Source organism: Pleurodeles waltl, chromosome 9, assembly GCF_031143425.1.
Source record: "Pleurodeles waltl isolate 20211129_DDA chromosome 9, aPleWal1.hap1.20221129, whole genome shotgun sequence".
NCBI lineage: Eukaryota > Metazoa > Chordata > Amphibia > Caudata > Salamandridae > Pleurodeles > Pleurodeles waltl.
In genome coordinates, this window is record NC_090448.1 from 1,082,107,487 (window position 1) to 1,082,125,464 (window position 17,978).

The window sequence follows — 17,978 nt, forward strand, 5'->3', positions numbered from 1 at the left end:
CATGTCAGTCTGATCTCAGGTTCTTGTTCCCTGGATTTGTTCTACATGGTTAACTGGAATCGAAAAGTTAGGTTACTACACAAATTAATCCCTAAGGCATGAACAAGTTAAATCGTGATTCAACTAAACAATTCTCAGCAGAGCTACTCATTCATATAGTAAGTGGATGTCATTCTGATGAAGTGACATTAAAGAAAACAATATAGAAATATTTTTTTGAAGATTATCATTGACATCATGATCAGATATAACAAAAAACGAAGACACAAACATCGACATAAAGAAAGAGCATATAGTATCACACTACGAATTAAGGGCACAGCTAAATAAGATTTGCCTTCTGGACTCAAAATGGATAATATAGAGCTAAATAAAATTACCATTTCTCATTGATGAAACAAACTGAAGAGCCAACACTATCTGACTTCCTAGCAAAAGTAATATCTCTAGAACTATTCAATGAGTGTGCAACATCAAACTCAATCATCACCTAAAAAAAAAACTACACAAAAATTAGAAAAGAAAAAAAGAAAAACAGGGTAGACAGATTCCCATATAGTGGGAAATAATTGGAATCCTAGGTGTGAATACTTCAGAAAGCTCATGAAGACTTGGAAAACAGAAGAAATAACATACACAAAAAGGGAAGCAAACAAAGGATAAACATTATAAACCTTGACCATGTGATTCTCTATTGTCTTAAGGACATCCGCTTAGGAAGAAATACAGTGGACATCATCTCCACTGCAAGAAACAACTCACTAGACGATATTCTACTTTCTACCTTGAAAGCAACCCCCAGTAAATAAATCAAACATTAAACTACTATAAAATGTAATAGCCATTGCTATACAAAAGGATTACAGCCAACCCGAAATATCCAGAACCTCTGAAACAAAACCAATATAACTTGCTACTCAAACAGAGGCCTCTTCACTAACTGTATTCTGTAATTGGTTTAGTAGTGCTACAACAGTACTCCTAAAGTACTACAAAATGCTATTTACAAACCTACATTCGGAGGTCCGAGCATCCCCCATCGTTTGTGTGTGGAGATCTCCGCAAACATAGGTAGAAGTTTAAGTAGTAAATGTGGGCAGGATGGGACAGACTGTCATAAAAATTAATAATGTTTATGACTAAAGAAGAAGAAGGGCTTACGGAGGGTTAAGAAGGAGTTGAGTGAGGCTAGAGAGGGGGGTTTAGGGCAGACAGGCACCGACACACATGAGTAAGACGCTTCCTATTCTCAAACTGCACTTTTATATTAACCCCTTCTGTGCCCAGGACGTAATGGTTACGTCCTGAGGCACAGTGCTGCTGTGCCCAGGACGTAACCATTACGTCCTGTGCACAGAGCCCAGAGGGAGCGCTCTCGCTCCCTCTGTGGGGTTCCCCCCCCACCCCCCCAAGTCAGGGATGGAAGGGGAAGCCCTTCCCTTCCCCTCCCACCCCCGACCCCCCCAACCCCCCCTGTGACGTCAGCGCACGAGCGCGCGCTGATTAGTCACAGGGTCTCCCCCATCGCGCTGGAAGCAGAGCTTCCAGCGCGATTGAAAAAGAAATGCTTTTGCATTTCTTTTTCAATCCCATGGGGGAGGCCCCGAGAGGCTTCAAAGGGAAGGAAATGTATTTCCTTCCCTTTGAAGTCTCTCACAGGTTTCAAAAGCCGGATTGCTTGCAATCCGGCTTTTGAAACCCCACTAGACACCAGGGATTTTTTTTTTTCTTCTTGAAATTGGCAAAAGGGAGCGACCCCTTGGGCAAGGGTCGCTCCCAGGGGGGCATTTTTTTAGGAAGGGCTTTTCTGCCCCCCCTGGGGGCAGATTGGCCTATTATTAGGCCGATCTGCCCCCAGGGGGGGCAGAAACCTCTAGGCACCAGGGACCATTTTTTTTTTTTTTTTTTTTTTGTGATGAATTCTTTTTTTTTAGGTGGGGAGCGATCCCTTAGGCAAGGGTCGCTCCCCTACGGGGCAATATATATTTAGGCCATTTCTGCCCCCCTTGGGGGCAGATTGGCCTATTTTGATAAGGCCAATCTGCCCCCAAGGGGGGCAGAAACCATTAGACACCAGGGAGTTTGTTTTTGCGCGCGAATGTCACTCAACAAAGCGACCCCTTTGGCAAGGGTCGCTCCCATGGGGGGGGAAGAACCCTCTAGGCGCCAGGGCAAATTTTTTTTGTGTGTTTTTTTTTTTGTTCTTTTTTTTTTTTTTTTTAGAGATGGGGAGCGACCCATCAGGCAAGGGTCGCTCCCCTGGGGGGCAAATTGTATTTAGACCATTTCTGCCCCCCTGGGGGCAGATTGGCCGATTTTAGGTCAATCTGCCCCCAAGGGGGCAGAAACCACTAGGCACCGGGGATTTGTTTTTTGGCGCCAATGTCACGCAGGGGGAGCGACCCCGTAGACAAGGGTCGCTCCCGGGGGGGGGGGGGGGGGGGGGGGGGGTTGGGGGGGCAAATTTATTTTAGGCCATTTCTGCCCCCCCGGGGGACAGATCAGCCTATTATTAGGCCGAACTGCCCCCAGGGGGAGGGGGCAGAACACTCTAGGCGCCAGGGCAATTTTTTTTTTGTGTTTTTTTTTTTTGTTGTTTCTTTTTTTTAGAGATGGGGAGCGACCCATCAGGCAAGGGTCGCTCCCCTGGGGGGGGCAAATTGTATTTAGACCGTTTCTGCCCCCCTGGGGGCAGATTGGCCAATTTTAGGTCAATCTGCCCCCAAGGGGGCAGAAACCACTAGGCACCGGGGATTTGTTTTTTGGCGCCAATGTCACGCAGGGGGAGCGACCCCGTAGGCAAGGGTCGCTCCCGGGGGGGCGGGGGGGGTTAGGGGGGGAAATTTATTTTAGGCCATTTCTGCCCCCCCGGGGGACAGATCGGCCAATTATTAGGCCGATCTGCCCCCAGGGGGGGCAGAACACTCTAGGCGCCACGGCAATATTTTTTTTGTGTTTTTTTTTTTTGTTGTTTCTTTTTTTAGAGATGGGGAGCGACCCATCAGGCAAGGGTCGCTCCCCTGGGGGGGCAAATTGTATTTAGATCATTTCTGCCCCCCTGGGGGCAGATTGGCCAATTTTAGGTCAATCTGCCCCCAAGGGGGCAGAAACCACTAGGCACCGGGGATTTGTTTTTTGGCGCCAATGTCACGCAGGGGGAGCGACCCCGTAGGCAAGGGTCGCTCCCGGGGGGGCGGGGGGGGTTAGGGGGGGAAATTTATTTTAGGCCATTTCTGCCCCCCCGGGGGACAGATCGGCCAATTATTAGGCCGATCAGCCCCCAGGGGGGGAAGAAACCTCTAGGCGCCAGGGCAAATTTTTTTTTTGTGTTTTTTTTTTTTGTTCTTTTTTTTTTTTTTTTAGAGATGGGGAGCGACCCATCAGGCAAGGGTCGCTCCCCTGGGGGGCAAATTGTATTTAGACCATTTCTGCCCCCCTGGGGGCAGATTGGCCGATTTTAGGTCAATCTGCCCCCAAGGGGGCAGAAACCACTAGGCACCGGGGATTTGTTTTTTGGCGCCAATGTCACGCAGGGGGAGCGACCCCGTAGGCAAGGGTCGCTCCCGGGGGGGGGGGGGGGGGGGGTTAAATTTATTTTAGGCCATTTCTGCCCCCCCGGGGGACAGATCGGTCTATTATTAGGCCGAACTGCCCCCAGGGGGGGGGGGGGGCAGAACACTCTAGGCGCCAGGGCAATTTTTTTTTTGTGTTTTTTTTTTTTGTTGTTTCTTTTTTTTAGAGATGGGGAGCGACCCATCAGGCAAGGGTCGCTCCCCTGGGGGGGCAAATTGTATTTAGACCGTTTCTGCCCCCCTGGGGTCAGATTGGCCAATTTTAGGTCAATCTGCCCCCAAGGGGGCAGAAACCACTAGGCACCGGGGATTTGTTTTTTGGCGCCAATGTCACGCAGGGGGAGCGACCCCGTAGGCATGGGTCGCCCCCGGGGGCGGGGGGTGGGGGTTGGGGGGGCAAATTTATTTTAGGCCATTTCTGCCCCCCCGGGGGACAGATCGGCCTATTAGGCCGAACTGCCCCGGGGGGGGGGGGGGGGCAGAACACTCTAGGCGCCACGGCAATTTTTTTTTTGTGTTTTTTTTTTTGTTGTTTCTTTTTTTAGAGATGGGGAGCGACCCATCAGGCAAGGGTCGCTCCCCTGGGGGGGCAAATTGTATTTAGACCATTTCTGCCCCCCTGGGGGCAGATTGGCCAATTTTAGGTCAATCTGCCCCCAAGGGGGCAGAAACCACTAGGCACCGGGGATTTGTTTTTTGGCGCCAATGTCACGCAGGGGTAGCGACCCCGTAGGCAAGGGTCGCTCCCGGGGGGGGGGGGGGGGGGGGTTAGGGGGGGAAATTTATTTTAGGCCATTTCTGCCCCCCCGGGGGACAGATCGGCCTATTATTAGGCCGAACTGCCCCCGGGGGGGGGGGGGGGGGGGGGGGCAGAACACTCTAGGCGCCAGGGCAATTTTTTTTTTGTGTTTTTTTTTTTGTTGTTTCTTTTTTTAGAGATGGGGAGCGACCCATCAGGCAAGGGTCGCTCCCCTGGGGGGGCAAATTGTATTTAGACCATTTCTGCCCCCCTGGGGGCAGATTGGCCACTTTTAGGTCAATCTGCCCCCAAGGGGGCAGAAACCACTAGGCACCGGGGATTTGTTTTTTGGCGCCAATGTCACGCAGGGGGAGCGACCCCGTAGGCAAGGGTCGCTCCCGGGGGGGGGGTGGGGGTTGGGGGGGCAAATTTATTTTAGGCCATTTCTGCCCCCCCCGGGGGACAGATCGGCCTATTATTAGGCCGAACTGCCCCCGGGGGGGGGGCAGAACACTCTAGGCGCCAGGGCAATTTTTTTTTTTGTGTTTTTTTTTTTTGTTGTTTCTTTTTTTAGAGATGGGGAGCGACCCATCAGGCAAGGGTCGCTCCCCTGGGGGGGGAAATTGTATTTAGACCATTTCTGCCCCCCTGGGGGCAGATTGGCCAATTTTAGGTCAATCTGCCCCCAAGGGGGCAGAAACCACTAGGCACCGGAGATTTGTTTTTTGGCACCAATGTCACGCAGGGGGAGCGACCCCGTAGGCAAGGGTCGCTCCCGGGGGGGGGGGGGTGGGGGTTGGGGGGGCAAATTTATTTTAGGCCATTTCTGCCCCCCCCGGGGGACAGATCGGCCTATTATTAGGCCGAACTGCCCCCGGGGGGGGGGGGGGCAGAACACTCTAGGCACCAGGGCAATTTTTTTTTTGTGTTTTGTTTTTTTTGTTGTTTCTTTTTTTAGAGATGGGGAGCGACCCATCAGGCAAGGGTCGCTCCCCTGGGGGGGGGGGCAAATTGTATTTAGACCATTTCTGCCCCCCTGGGGGCAGATTGGCCAATTTTAGGTCAATCTGCCCCCAAGGGGGCAGAAACCACTAGGCACCGGGGATTTGTTTTTTGGCGCCAATGTCACGCAGGGGGAGCGACCCCGTAGGCAAGGGTCGCTCCCGGGGGGGGAGTGGGGGTTGGGGGGGCAAATTTATTTTAGGCCATTTCTGCCCCCCCGGGGGGCAGAAACCTCTAGGCGCCAGGGGAATTTTTCTTTTTTTTCTTTGTTTTTTTTTTTTTTAGAGATGGGGAGCGACCCATCAGGCAAAAGTCGCTCCCCTGGGGGACAAATTGTATTTAGGCCATTTCTGCCCCCCTTGGGGGCAGATTGGCTGAGTTTAGGTCAACCTGCCCCCAAGGGGGCAGAAACCACTAGGCACCGGGGATTTGTTTTTTGGCGCCAATGTCACGCAGGGGGAGTGACCCCGTAGGCAAGGGTCGCTCCCGGCGGGGGAGGGTGGGGGTTGGGGGGGCAAATTTATTTTAGGGCATTTCTGCCCCCCCCCCTGGGGCCGGCTGAGCTACAGGCCAAACACCACAGGTAGGCACCTTGCAAAAAACACCTCTGTTTTCTGTGAAAAAATATGTTGTGTCCACGTTGTGTTTTGGGCCATTTCCTTTTGTGGGCGCTAGGCCTACCCACAGAAGTGATGTACCATTTTTATCGAGAGACTTAGGGGAACGCTGGGTGGAAGGAAATTTGTGGCTCCTCTCAGATTCCAGAACTTTCTGTCACCGAAATGAGAGGAAAAAGTGTTTTTTGGGCCAAATTTTGATGTTTGCAAAGGATTCTGGGTAACATAACCTGGTCAGAGCCCCGCAAGTCACCCCATCTTGGATTCCCCTGGGTTTCTAGTTTTCAAAAATGCACTGGTTTGCTAGGTTTCCTCAGGTGTCGGCTGAGCTACAGGCCAAAATCCACAGGTAGGCACTGCTTTTTATAAAAAAATGTGATGTGTCCACGTTGTGTTTTTGGCCCTTTCCTTTCGTGGGCGCTAGTCCTACCCACACAAGTGAGGTATCATTTTTATCGGGAGACTTGGGGGAACGCTGGGTAGAAGGAAATTTGTGGCTCCTCTCAGATTCCAGAACTTTCTGCCACAGAAATATGAGTAACATGTGTATTTTTAGCCAAATTTTGAGGTTTGCAAAGGATTCTGGGTAACAGAACCTGGTCCGAGCCCCGCAAGTCATCCCTCCTTGGATTCCCCTAGGTCTCTAGTTTTCAGAAATGCACAGGTTTGGTAGGTTTCCCTAGGTGCCGGCTGAGCTAGAGGCCAAAATCTACAGGTAGGCACTTCGCAAAAAACACCTCTGTTTTTTTCCAAAATTTAGGATGTGTCCACGTTGCGCTCTGGGGTGTTTCCTGTCGCCGGCGCTAGGCCTACCCACGCAAGTGAGGTATCATTTTTATCGGGAGACTTGGGGGAACGCTGGGTGGAAGGAAATTTGTAGCTCCTCTCAGATTCCAGAACTTTCTGCCACAGAAATGTGAGGGACATGTGTTTTTTTAGCCAAATTTTGAGGTTTGCAAAGGATTCTGGGTAACAGAACCTGGTCCGAGCCACACAAGTCACCCCTCCTTGGATTCCCCTAGGTCTCTAGTTTTCAGAAATGCACAGGTTTGGTAGGTTTCCCTAGGTGGCGGCTGAGCTAGAGGCCAAAATCTCCAGGTAGTCACTTTGCTAAAAACAGCTCTGTTTTCTGTGATTTGTCCACGGTGTGTTTTGGGGCATATCCTGTCGCGGGCGCTAGGCCTACCCACACAAGTGAGGTATCATTTTTATCGGGAGACGTGGGGGAACGCTGGGTGGAAGGAAATTTGTGGCTCCTCTCAGATTCCAGAACTTTCTGCCACAGAAATGTGAGGAACATGTGTTTTTTTAGCCAAATTTTGAGGTTTGCAAAGGATTCTGGGTAACAGAACCTGGTCCGAGCCCCGCAAGTCACCCCTCCTTGGATTCCCCTAGGTCTCTAGTTTTCAGAAATGCACAGGTTTGGTAGGTTTCCCTAGGTGGCGGCTGAGCTAGAGGCCAAAATCTACAGGTAGTTACTTTGCTAAAAACAGCTCTGTTTTCTGTGATATGTCCACGTTGTGTTTGGGGGCATATCCTGTCGCGGGCGCTAGGCCTACCCACACAAGTGAGGTATCATTTTTATCGGGAGACGTGGGGGAACGCTGGGTGGAAGGAAATTTGTGGCTCCTCTCAGATTCCAGAACTTTCTGCCACAGAAATGTGAGGAACATGTGTTTTTTTAGCCAAATTTTGAGGTTTGCAAAGGATTCTGGGTAACAGAACCTGGTCCGAGCCACACAAGTCACCCCTCCTTGGATTCCCCTAGGTCTCTAGTTTTCAGAAATGCACAGGTTTGGTAGGTTTCCCTAGGTGGCGGCTGAGCTAGAGGCCAAAATCTACAGGTAGTCACTTTGCTAAAAACAGCTCTGTTTTCTGTGATGTGTCCACGTTGTGTTTTGGGGCATATCCTGTCGCGGGTGCTAGGCCTACCCACACAAGTGAGGTACCATTTTTATCGGGAGACTTGGGGGAACATAGATTAGCAAAACAAGTACTATTGCCCCTTGTCTTTCTCTACATTTTTTCCTTCCAAATATAGGAGTGTGTGTAAAAAAGACATTTTTTTGAGAAATTCCCTGTAATTCACGTGCTACTATGGTCACCCCGGAATTCAGAGATGTGCAAATAACCACTGCTCCTCAACACCTTATCTTGTGCCCTTTTTGGAAATGCAAAGGTTTTCTTGATAGCAATTTTTTACTCCTTATATTTCAGCAAATGAATTGCTGTATACCCGGTATAGAATGAAAACGCACTGCAGGGTGCAGCTCATTTATTGCCTCTGGGTTCCTCGGGTTCTTGATGAACCTACAAACCCTATATATCCCCGCAACCAGAGGAGTCCAGCAGATGTAACGGTATATTGCTTTCGATAATCTGACATTGCAGGGAAAAGTTACAGAGTAAAACGTAGAGAAAAATTGATGGTTTTTTCACCTCAATTTCAATATTTTTCTTTTTCAGCTGTTATTTTCTGTAGGAAACCCTTGTAGGATCTACACAAATGACCCCTTGCTGAATTCAGAATTTCGTCTACTTTTCAGAAATGTTTAGGTTTCTGGGATCCAGCATTGGTTTCATGACCATTCCTGTCACTGACTGGAAGGAGGCTGAAAGCACAAAAAATTGCACAAATGGGGTATGCCCCAGTAAAATGCCAAAATTGTGTTGAAAAATTGGGTTTTCTGATTCAAGTCTGCCTGTTCCTGAAATCTGGGAAGCTGCTGAGTTTAGCACCGCAAACCCTTTGTTGATGCCATTTTCAGGGGAAAAACCACAAGCCTTCTTCTGCAGCCACTTTTTCCAATTTTTTTGAAAAAAACGAAATTTTCACTGTATTTTGGCCAATTTCTTGGCCTCCTTCAAGGGAACCCACAAAGTCTGGGTACCTCTAGAATCCCTAGGATGTTGGAAAAAAAGGACGCAAATTTGGCTTGGTTAGCTTATGTGGACAAAAAGTTATGAGGGCCTAAGCGCGAACTGCCCCTAATAGGCAAAAAAAGGCCCGGCACAGGAGGGGGAAAAGGCCTGGCAGCGAAGGGGTTAACTGCAGTCAAAAAGGACGCATACCAATTTTAACTGTACAGCCGCTCGGAGCTGAACTTCAGCACCAACTAAAGCCAATCATACGTATTGTAACACTCTATCCTAGAAAATAAGAGATAGGGAGTTAAACTAAAACCCCATAGGAAATAATGTTAAAATAAGCACATTTTCATTTTCTCAAAATATATATACACAATACTGTAATGTTAACAATAATAAATATGAATTATAAATAATATTTAAAAATAATTTAATGGCCTTTTTCAATTTAGAAATAAATGTCATTTTTAAAAACAAAAAACATGTAAATTATGCTATACATAAACTTCATACATAATAAAGAAACACACTTTACTTTCCATGGGTTTTCTTTTGGAAGAAAAAAATAATCTTTAATCAAATAATTTTAATTTATTGCACTTAAAATGTAATTTAAAATGTACTGACCAATGCAATGTTTTAACAACAATATGACATTTAAAGTACTTATAAAAAATGATTTAACATTAAAATTGAACATTCAAAAATGTTTTGATTACTTTAAGAACCTTTAATTCATTTCCGTATATTTCACTATACAGAGAGTTCAACACCAATTGCGATGGTCTATGCCAAGTGTACTGAATGTCAAATACCGTCATTAAGTCACTAGTAGTGAAAACCTTTCCAGTCATAATTGACTATTTTGTTAACTACACCCTTTATTTCATGCAGAAAGGGGGGGTAAATCTACACTTTTGAGTGACTTTACACTCGTAAATGGTGAATAGACAAAAGTATTGAAGTTACTCAAGTGTATGAGAAACTCTACCTGTGTAGATTTACTCAACATAGACTGGAACACAATAGTTCAAACTGAAGATACATAGAAACATGAAGAATAACTGGCACCCTGATTGCCCAAATGGCCACTGCAGCTACTGAGAACAGAAGATAAACAATAGGTAGAGATTAAACTCTCACTTTGAAAGAGATACATGCAGTTCCATTAATCTTAATCCCCACATCATCTACAAAGTGTAAATCTTAATACTCAGTGTTATACTTCTTACACTTTATGCAGTCCTGTACTCGATGCTCCTTTCTTAAACACTGTGTCCCTTGCATTTCCTACTTTTGAAAATTCTACTTTTGATTAACAACTAATTACCATTGGTGTGCTTGATGAGTGAATACAGTTCATTCTGTATTTTTTGTAAAAAACAATAAAACATTAATCTCACAAAGAGGAAGTTCATTTAAGATCTCATTTATGTCACACTTGGTCTCTGGATGTAAAGTGACTGGGAACGTTGCGCATAATGGGAATTAGTGATGGAGTGAATTTCTTCAGACTACCTACTGCCGCCTCTGCAACAAACCATAAGGATGGGCTTGGTGACCAAGAAATATTCTGCAATATTCTGGGTCATGGATATCATGCATGCCTATCAATTTCACTAGTTCCTGATGCAGATATTTCTCTAGTATCTTGGCTGGTGTGGGCAACAGGGCAATTGGGTGACAAATGCTCAGTATTGTCTGTAAAGGAATAACTATGGCTTCCTTCCAGAGGCTGGGAAAGATACCAGTTTTCAAAGTCTGTTTGAACACGCTCTGCAAATTATTGGCAATACAATCATTGGCTAGCTGCAAACTTTTGGGTGGGTGGGGGTCAGAAGGAGACTCCAATTTAATGTTCAAGAGAAATGACTTTGTTTGCCCCGAAATAGGAGGAAAAACTGAAAAACGTGGGGGAAAATGTTGAAATTGAGTGCTTCAGCTGTCGGATCCCTTACCACAGTAGAATTCAATTCTGAATATAAATTGAGGTTGATCTCTGAAGTGTCTGTGATGCCTTGGATTGGCGGGTTTGGGGAGGGAGTTCTTTGACCACTTTAAAGAGTTCCTTAGAAGACTTGATTGCTAATCTGTTTTTTTTCAGTGTAAAAGATGGATTGAGAATCACTTAAGGCTCGTTTGTAGCAGAGTAAGACAGCTTTAGGTTTCTCCTTTTCTGTGTGAATGTAATTTTCTCGCCATCTCCACTCCTGTCTGTGACACTGCTGTCTACAACTTTTAAGATCTTCTGAGAACCAAGGCACTGTGGGTTTGCATTTGGTACAGAGTTTAACTTTCAAACGTGCCACGATGTAAAGGGCAGCCTCAGTCCAATCATGGTAACCTTGAGCAGTGGGGCTAAGCAGGCCTTCAGCTATGGTGTTAGAAGCATTAAGTGCCTGTTCCAAACCTGCTGGGGTGATCCTACTCAAGTTCCTGAAGGGTACTATTTTTGGGGTTAGATGAGGTTTACCCAGCACTAAGCGCTAACTGTGGGAGATGGACATTAAAAAGAACTGCATGATGGTCCACTCAACTATGAGAGACATTGTTTTCAATAGAAAGAATATTAGAATTAGTTAAAATACCATCCAAGGTATGGCACGCCATGCGGGTGGGAGCATTTACCAACTGGGAGAATCCAAAATGTGTCATACATTCAAGCAGTGAAGTAGAGTCTCTACTGGAAAGATCTCCCAAAAAAACGTTAAAATCCCCAAAAATGGCAAAATTGGGGTTTATAAGGAACGGCTCCATAGCCTGACACCAAGCCCCTAAAAAATTAATACGTGGACCAGGTGGGCAATACACAGCTGCTTTCCACCTAAACTTGGGTACTACCCAGAGTTTCTTGCCTTTTATTTTGTTAAATGCTTTGTGGTGGTGTGTTTCGACCGGCAGTGCCACACCGGTAGATATTCTCCCACTGTTGCTGCAAGATGGCGGCAAAATCGAAACACTCTTGGGGGGGATTGAAAGAAATAATTAATTGGTTTAGTATAGCAGAAGAAGTAGAATGCCCAATGTGTTTCCTTCCTTCCTGGGACCTTAATCACAGGATAAGAGTGTCATGTCCATCACCACTGTTTATGCTCCCCATTAATGTTAATCAGTTCTGTTTGCACTCCCAGTGTATACTGGGGGCTTAAGTTTCTTGTGTACCTGTGGGGAAAGACTGTAAAGTGTGAATCGTGCTTTATTCAAAATTTGCTTGATAAGGTGCTTTGGTAAAGAAAAAGTGTTAAAAAAAAAAATAATAATAAAAAAGGGGGTCCTCATGCTTCTGCTTTTTCTACTCCAAACATAAATACACACCCACTCACACACACAGACAGACACAGAGTATATTCTGTACACCCTATGCTTCTTATTTTCCTCACTGCCTGCTTTTAAGTGAAGGTTGGGTAGCAGATGTGGCAGTGGTCTTGCACGCTGGAACACCAGCAAACTAGTGGAACTGGGACTGGCAGTCTCCGAATGCACAAGGAGTGTGCCTATACTAGTGGGGGTAACCTGCAAAAGGAGCATTTCAATTGGCAGCCCAACTCCCAACTTTTCATTTCAGTGAAACAGGATATGGAGACACTTGTGTACGACCCAGATGGCATTCGCTTTTCTGTAGTCTTTTTATTTTACTCTGAGCTGTATGTGGATTTTCTTTGGAGAACATCTAGGGATCCCATATCCCAAATGATTATGTCCGGCACTTCCTCACAACTACGGTGCACACAGTTAAGAAGTACTCTGCCTTAAGGTCCACAATTGCAATGGGCCTTTCACCTTTGCTTTGGCAAGATTGCCTCACAACTCTGTACAGGCTTTCCCCCCCCCTCTTAAAGCAGATGTAAAAGATCCACAGAAACTGGGACTAGACTCAGAGGACACTGGCACGGTTTGGTGGAACTGTTGATATAGTAACATGCTGCAGCTCCTCACCACTCACCTGAGCTTTGGAAGTGATGATGACTGAATAGAAGGGGCATGTGGAAGTTCTCAGAAGCTTTGTTTGAGGTAACAAGTGTTGCCTCTCTTGTTGAGGTAGCGAAAGTGGTGGAGACGTGGAAGTAGAAGAGCAATAGGAGTGCAGCACAATCCTGCAAAAGGTAAAATAAAATGCTGGGCATGGAAAACTGGGATAGTGTGACATGACTCAAGTGGAGGTGACCTATTTGCCCCCAGCCCTCTTATTCATGGACAGCAGAAATGTAGGCCACTAATAACACATGCACAAAATAAGAGGCTTTGTACCATGTAGAAATTTATACATGCACAAAATTATATGCCACTCAAAGGAGCATCCTACAGGATGGAGAAGATATACAGTACAAATCTCATGGTCAAGATTTGGAGAAGAAAATTAATATGAATTAGGCTGATGTGTGCCGGACAATACCTGCATTGTCTCTGTTTTCTACTGAAGTATTCAGCAGATTAGAGATACTCACACAAGGCTAGTTTCCACTCAACAGAAACATTAGTTGTAGTTTATATGAAGGCAGTGTGTGCCAAAGGTATTTTATATTTTGAGATCAAAGAGGGTGTGAAAGTGATTTATTTCTCTTGGATGAGGCAGATCACCTGATAATTGGTAGCTGTGGCACATTAGGGAAAGGCAGTTTCTAAACAGAGAATTGTCCCCAACAACATAGAATGGTATGGGGGTATCCTGGGTAAAATATGCTCACTGATAGGACTGTCTCAATAGTTACCCAAGAAATGACTGATAACACGTTGGATAAGAGTAGTGAACTGGGAGATGGGGTTCTGCATAACTCTTACTTCTTTAGATTTCAAGAAGTGCTTTGTAACAAGAAAAATCAGGGGTGACTTGTGATATGTGTAATCTTTATTAGCACAATTATGGCCAGAATGAATTAATAGGAAAAAAACGTTTTGTGCCATATGATGTGATTGTTTGGAGGAGGCATTGTTACTATATGAGATTGGGTTATCACGATGGTAGATGTGCTGATCTTTGTCCTGGAAATTCCACAACAATGGTATTGAAACTGGGAATGTTGGCCGGCAGCATCATCTCACTAAAGATGTGGGGCCAGATGTATCATCATCATCACGGTTTGCATTTCCTAAATAGCGATTTTTAAGAAATCGCTACTTAAGAAATGTAAAATGGGATGTATGAAAATTGCGATTCGGCAACAGCGATTTCTTAAAAGTCGCAATCACTATTACCGAATCGCAATTAGGGAATGGGTTACCATTCATCCCTAGATGCGAATGGTTTTGTATTACCTAATTTGCAAATTCCTGTTAGGAATTCACAAATTAGGGAATGCAAACCCCAGGGCACTTGGGGCCTAAGGCCCCCTTTCATGCACCCCAAAAAAATATTTGTGGACATGTAAAGCGCACACATGCCCAAGGGGCATTTTTAAAAATCGCACACGCTTACCACCAAACTTGAGCTTGTGGTAATTGCATTTCCTAAATGCCAAATTCGAATTTAGGAAATGCATGATACGTGTGAATAGGTATTCGCAAATAGGGAATACCTAGTTAGGGAATCACAAATTGCGATTCCCTAATTGGAGTCGCTATTTTAAGGAATCGCTATTTTTGCGGTTCCCTAAAATTGCACTGTGAATTACTCTCATAAATCACGGAGGGCGGTTTTGTATTTGCAAACTGTGGAATTTTGCGATTCACGCAGTTTGCAAACACAAAATCCTTTGATACATCTGGCCCTTGGTGTCTGATTTATCGTTTGGCAGTCGTTACAAATGCACTGTATCTTATGGCACTATCAGTAAGACGGACAGGATATCCATCATTTGGTGACAAAGCAACCATCTGCCAAAATCTAAGTCAGACCCACAGAACTGTGAAAAATCCAACATGCTACTTAAAAGAGCAAATGTTTTAAAGAGGCTTCCTATTTTGTGAAAATGTGGAGCGAGTGGTAGTAATATTGAATTTTGGAGTGCATGTTAATACTATCAACTCTTAGTAGTTAATTTTCAAAGTGAACAACTTAAAGGTCATCTGAAGGTGCTGCAGTAGCTCCAGTGTTACTTGCTCCATCACCACTGATCCAGAGGCATAACTCTGAACATGTTCACCATTAACTTTCCAGTTGTCTAGAGACGAGTCTATAAGCTTGAAGATGCAAGGACTCAGAGTCAGAAAAGGCCTTGTTCAGCAGGTTGGACTCTCAACCAGTAAAGATATTCCAACAGATGGCTGGTGTAGGAAGTTGGCTCAGTATATACTATTTCAAAGTAAGAAATAGTGTGCACAGAGTCCAAGGGTTCCCCTTAGAGGTAAGATAGTGGCAAAAGTAGATACTTCTAATGCTCTATTTTGTGGTAGTGTGGTCGAGCAGTAGGCTTATCAGAGGGTTGTGTTAAGCACGTGTTGTACACACACAGGCAATAAATGAGGAACACACACTCAAAGACTTACTCCAGGCCAATAGGTTTTTATATTGAAAAATATATTTTCTTAGTTTATTTTAAGAACCGCAGGTTCAAGATTTACAAGTAATACTTTAAATGTAAGGTACTTCACTTAGATACTTTAGGAACTTTGAATAAAAGCAATATCATATATATGGCAATAAGCTATTTTCAAAGTGGACACAGTGCAAAAATCAACAGTTCCTGAGGGAGGTAGGTAAAGGTTAGGTTTGCAGGTAAGTAAAACACTTACAAGTCTCAAAGTTGGGGCCAAGGTAGCCCACCGTTGGGGGTTCAAGGCAACCCCAAAGTTACCACATCAGCAGCTCAGGGACGGTCAGGTGCAGAGATCAAAGAGGTGCCCAAAACACATAGGCTTCAATGGAGAACAGGGGTGCCCCGGTTCCAGTCTGCCAGCAGGTAAGTACCTGCGTCTTCGGGGGCAGACATGGGGGGGGTTTTGTAGGGCACCGGGGAGGACACAAGCAGGCACAGAAATTACACCCTCAGCGGCACAGGGGCCACCACCTGGGCTAGGCAGAGGGTCGTCTGGGGGGGGTGTCGCTCCTGCACTGGAGTTTTGTTCCTTCAGGTCCTGGGGGCTGCGGGTGCAGTGTTGGTTGCAGGCGTCAGGTCCCTTGTTGCAGGCAGTCGCGGTCAGGGGGAGCCTCTGGATTCTCTCTGCATGCGTCGCTGTGGGGGCTCAGGGGGTCGTCTCTAGTTACTCACGGGCTCGCAGTCACCGGGGAGTCCTCCCTGAGGTGTTTGTTCTCCGCAGGTCGAGCCGGAGGCATCGGGTGCAGAGTGGAAAGTCTCACGCTTCTGGCAGGAAACGTGAAGTCTTTAATGTTGCTTCTTTGTTGCAAAGAAGTTGCAGGATTTTGAACAGAGCCGCTGTTCACTGGAGTTTCTTGGTCCTTGGGTGCAGGGCAGTCCTCTGAGGCTTTAGAGGTCGCTGGACCCTGTTGGATGCGTCGCTGTTACAGTTTTCTTCGAAGTTGGGAGACAGGCCAGTAGGGCTGGGGCCAAAGCAGTTGTCATCTCCGTCTTCTCTACGGGGCTTCAGGTCAGCAGTCCTTCTTCTTGTTAAGGTTGCAGGAATCTCATTTCCTGGGTTCAGGGTCGCCCCTAAATACTGGATTTAGGGGTGTGTTTAGGTCAGGAGGGCTGTAGCCAATGACTACTGTCCTTGAGGGTGGCTACACCCTCTTTGTGCCTCATCCCTGTGGGGAGGGGGGCACATCCATAATCCTATTGGGGGAATCCTCCAAACTCAAGATGGAGGATTTCTCAAGGCAGGGGTCACCTCAGCTCAGGACACCTTAGAGGCTCTCCTGACTGGTGGGTGACTACTTGTTTTTCTCATTATCTCCTCCAGCCTTGCCCCCAACCGTGGGCGCAGTGGCCGGAGGGGCGGGCATCTCCACTAGCTGGGATGCCCTGGGGTGCTGTAACAAAAGGGATGAGCCTTTGAGGCTCACCGCCAGGTGTTACAGTTCCTTCAGGGGGAGGTGAGAAGCACCTCCACCCAGTACAGGCTTTGTTCCTGGCCACAGAGTGACGAAGGCACTCTTCCCATGTGGCCAGCAACATGTCTAGTGTGTGGCAGGCTGGCAGGAACTGGTTAGCCTACACTCGAAGTCTAGTATGTTTTCAGGGGGCATCTCTAAGATGCCCTCTGGGTGTATTTTACAATAAATTGTACACTGGCATCAGTGTGCATTTATTGTGCTATGAAGTTGGATACCAAACTTCCCAGTTTTCAGTGTAGCCATTATGGTACCGTGGAGTTCGTGTTTGACAAACTACCAGACCATATACTCTTATGGCTACCCTGCACTTACAATGTCTAAGGTTTTGCTTAGACACTGTAGGGGCATAGTGCTCATGCACAGATGCCCTCACCTGTGGTATAGTGCCTCCTGCCTTAGAGCTGTAAGGCCTGCTAGAGGGGTGACTTACCTATGCCACAGGCAGTGTGAGGTTGGCATGGCACTCTGAGGGGAGTGCCATGTTGACTTAGTCATGTTCTCCCCACCAGCACACGCAAGCTGTGAAGCAGTGTGCCTGTGCTGAGTGGGGAGTCCCTAGGGTGGCATAAGACATGCTGCAGGCCTTAGAGACCTTCCCTGGCAGCATCAGGGCCCTTGGTACCAGTTATAAGGGACTTACCCCAGTGCCAGGGTTGTGCCAATTGTGGAGATAAAGGTACAATTTAGGGAAAGAACACTGGTGCTGGGGCCTGGTTAGCAGGGTCCCAGCATACTTTCAAATCATAACTTAGCATCAGCAAAGGCAAAAAGTCAGGGGGTAACCATGCCAAGAAGGCATTTCCTTACAGCTGGAAATTCTGTTTGTCTAGGGTTAAGGCTCAACAGACTCCAAAGTTGAGCACAGTGGTGCTCCAAACCCTAGCAGAGTCAACAGTAGAAAATGTTTGGAAGTGTTCAACAGACAAGAAACAAAAAACACCTAAGTCACAGGAAGATTGGAAAAATGTACCACTGAGTGATTTGGAAAGGTAATCCACTCTGGCCATGGAAATGCAAGTCTCATACAGAAGTGTATTACCTCTCCTATAAATAGAAGTCTCTGGGATGGAATCATGTGAGGCTTCTGGTTAATCAAAAATCTGGAAAAAGACTACTGCAACCTAGACAAAGCTTCCCCTCTTTGATCAGTCAGCCGCTTTTATCTCACAATATGAACATTAACTCACCTGGCATAAAAATAATGTTCTTGTCTTCGGACACTAGCTCAAATC

At 46.3% G+C, this 17,978-nt stretch overlaps 1 protein-coding gene across 1 annotated transcript in view; it reads right to left on the minus strand.

Moving 5' to 3' along the window:
- The window catches only part of DNAL1 (dynein axonemal light chain 1), a 194,192-nt gene that overhangs the window by 154,564 nt on the left and 21,650 nt on the right, over window positions 1-17,978 (minus strand). The gene's annotated exons all lie outside the window — the stretch shown is intronic.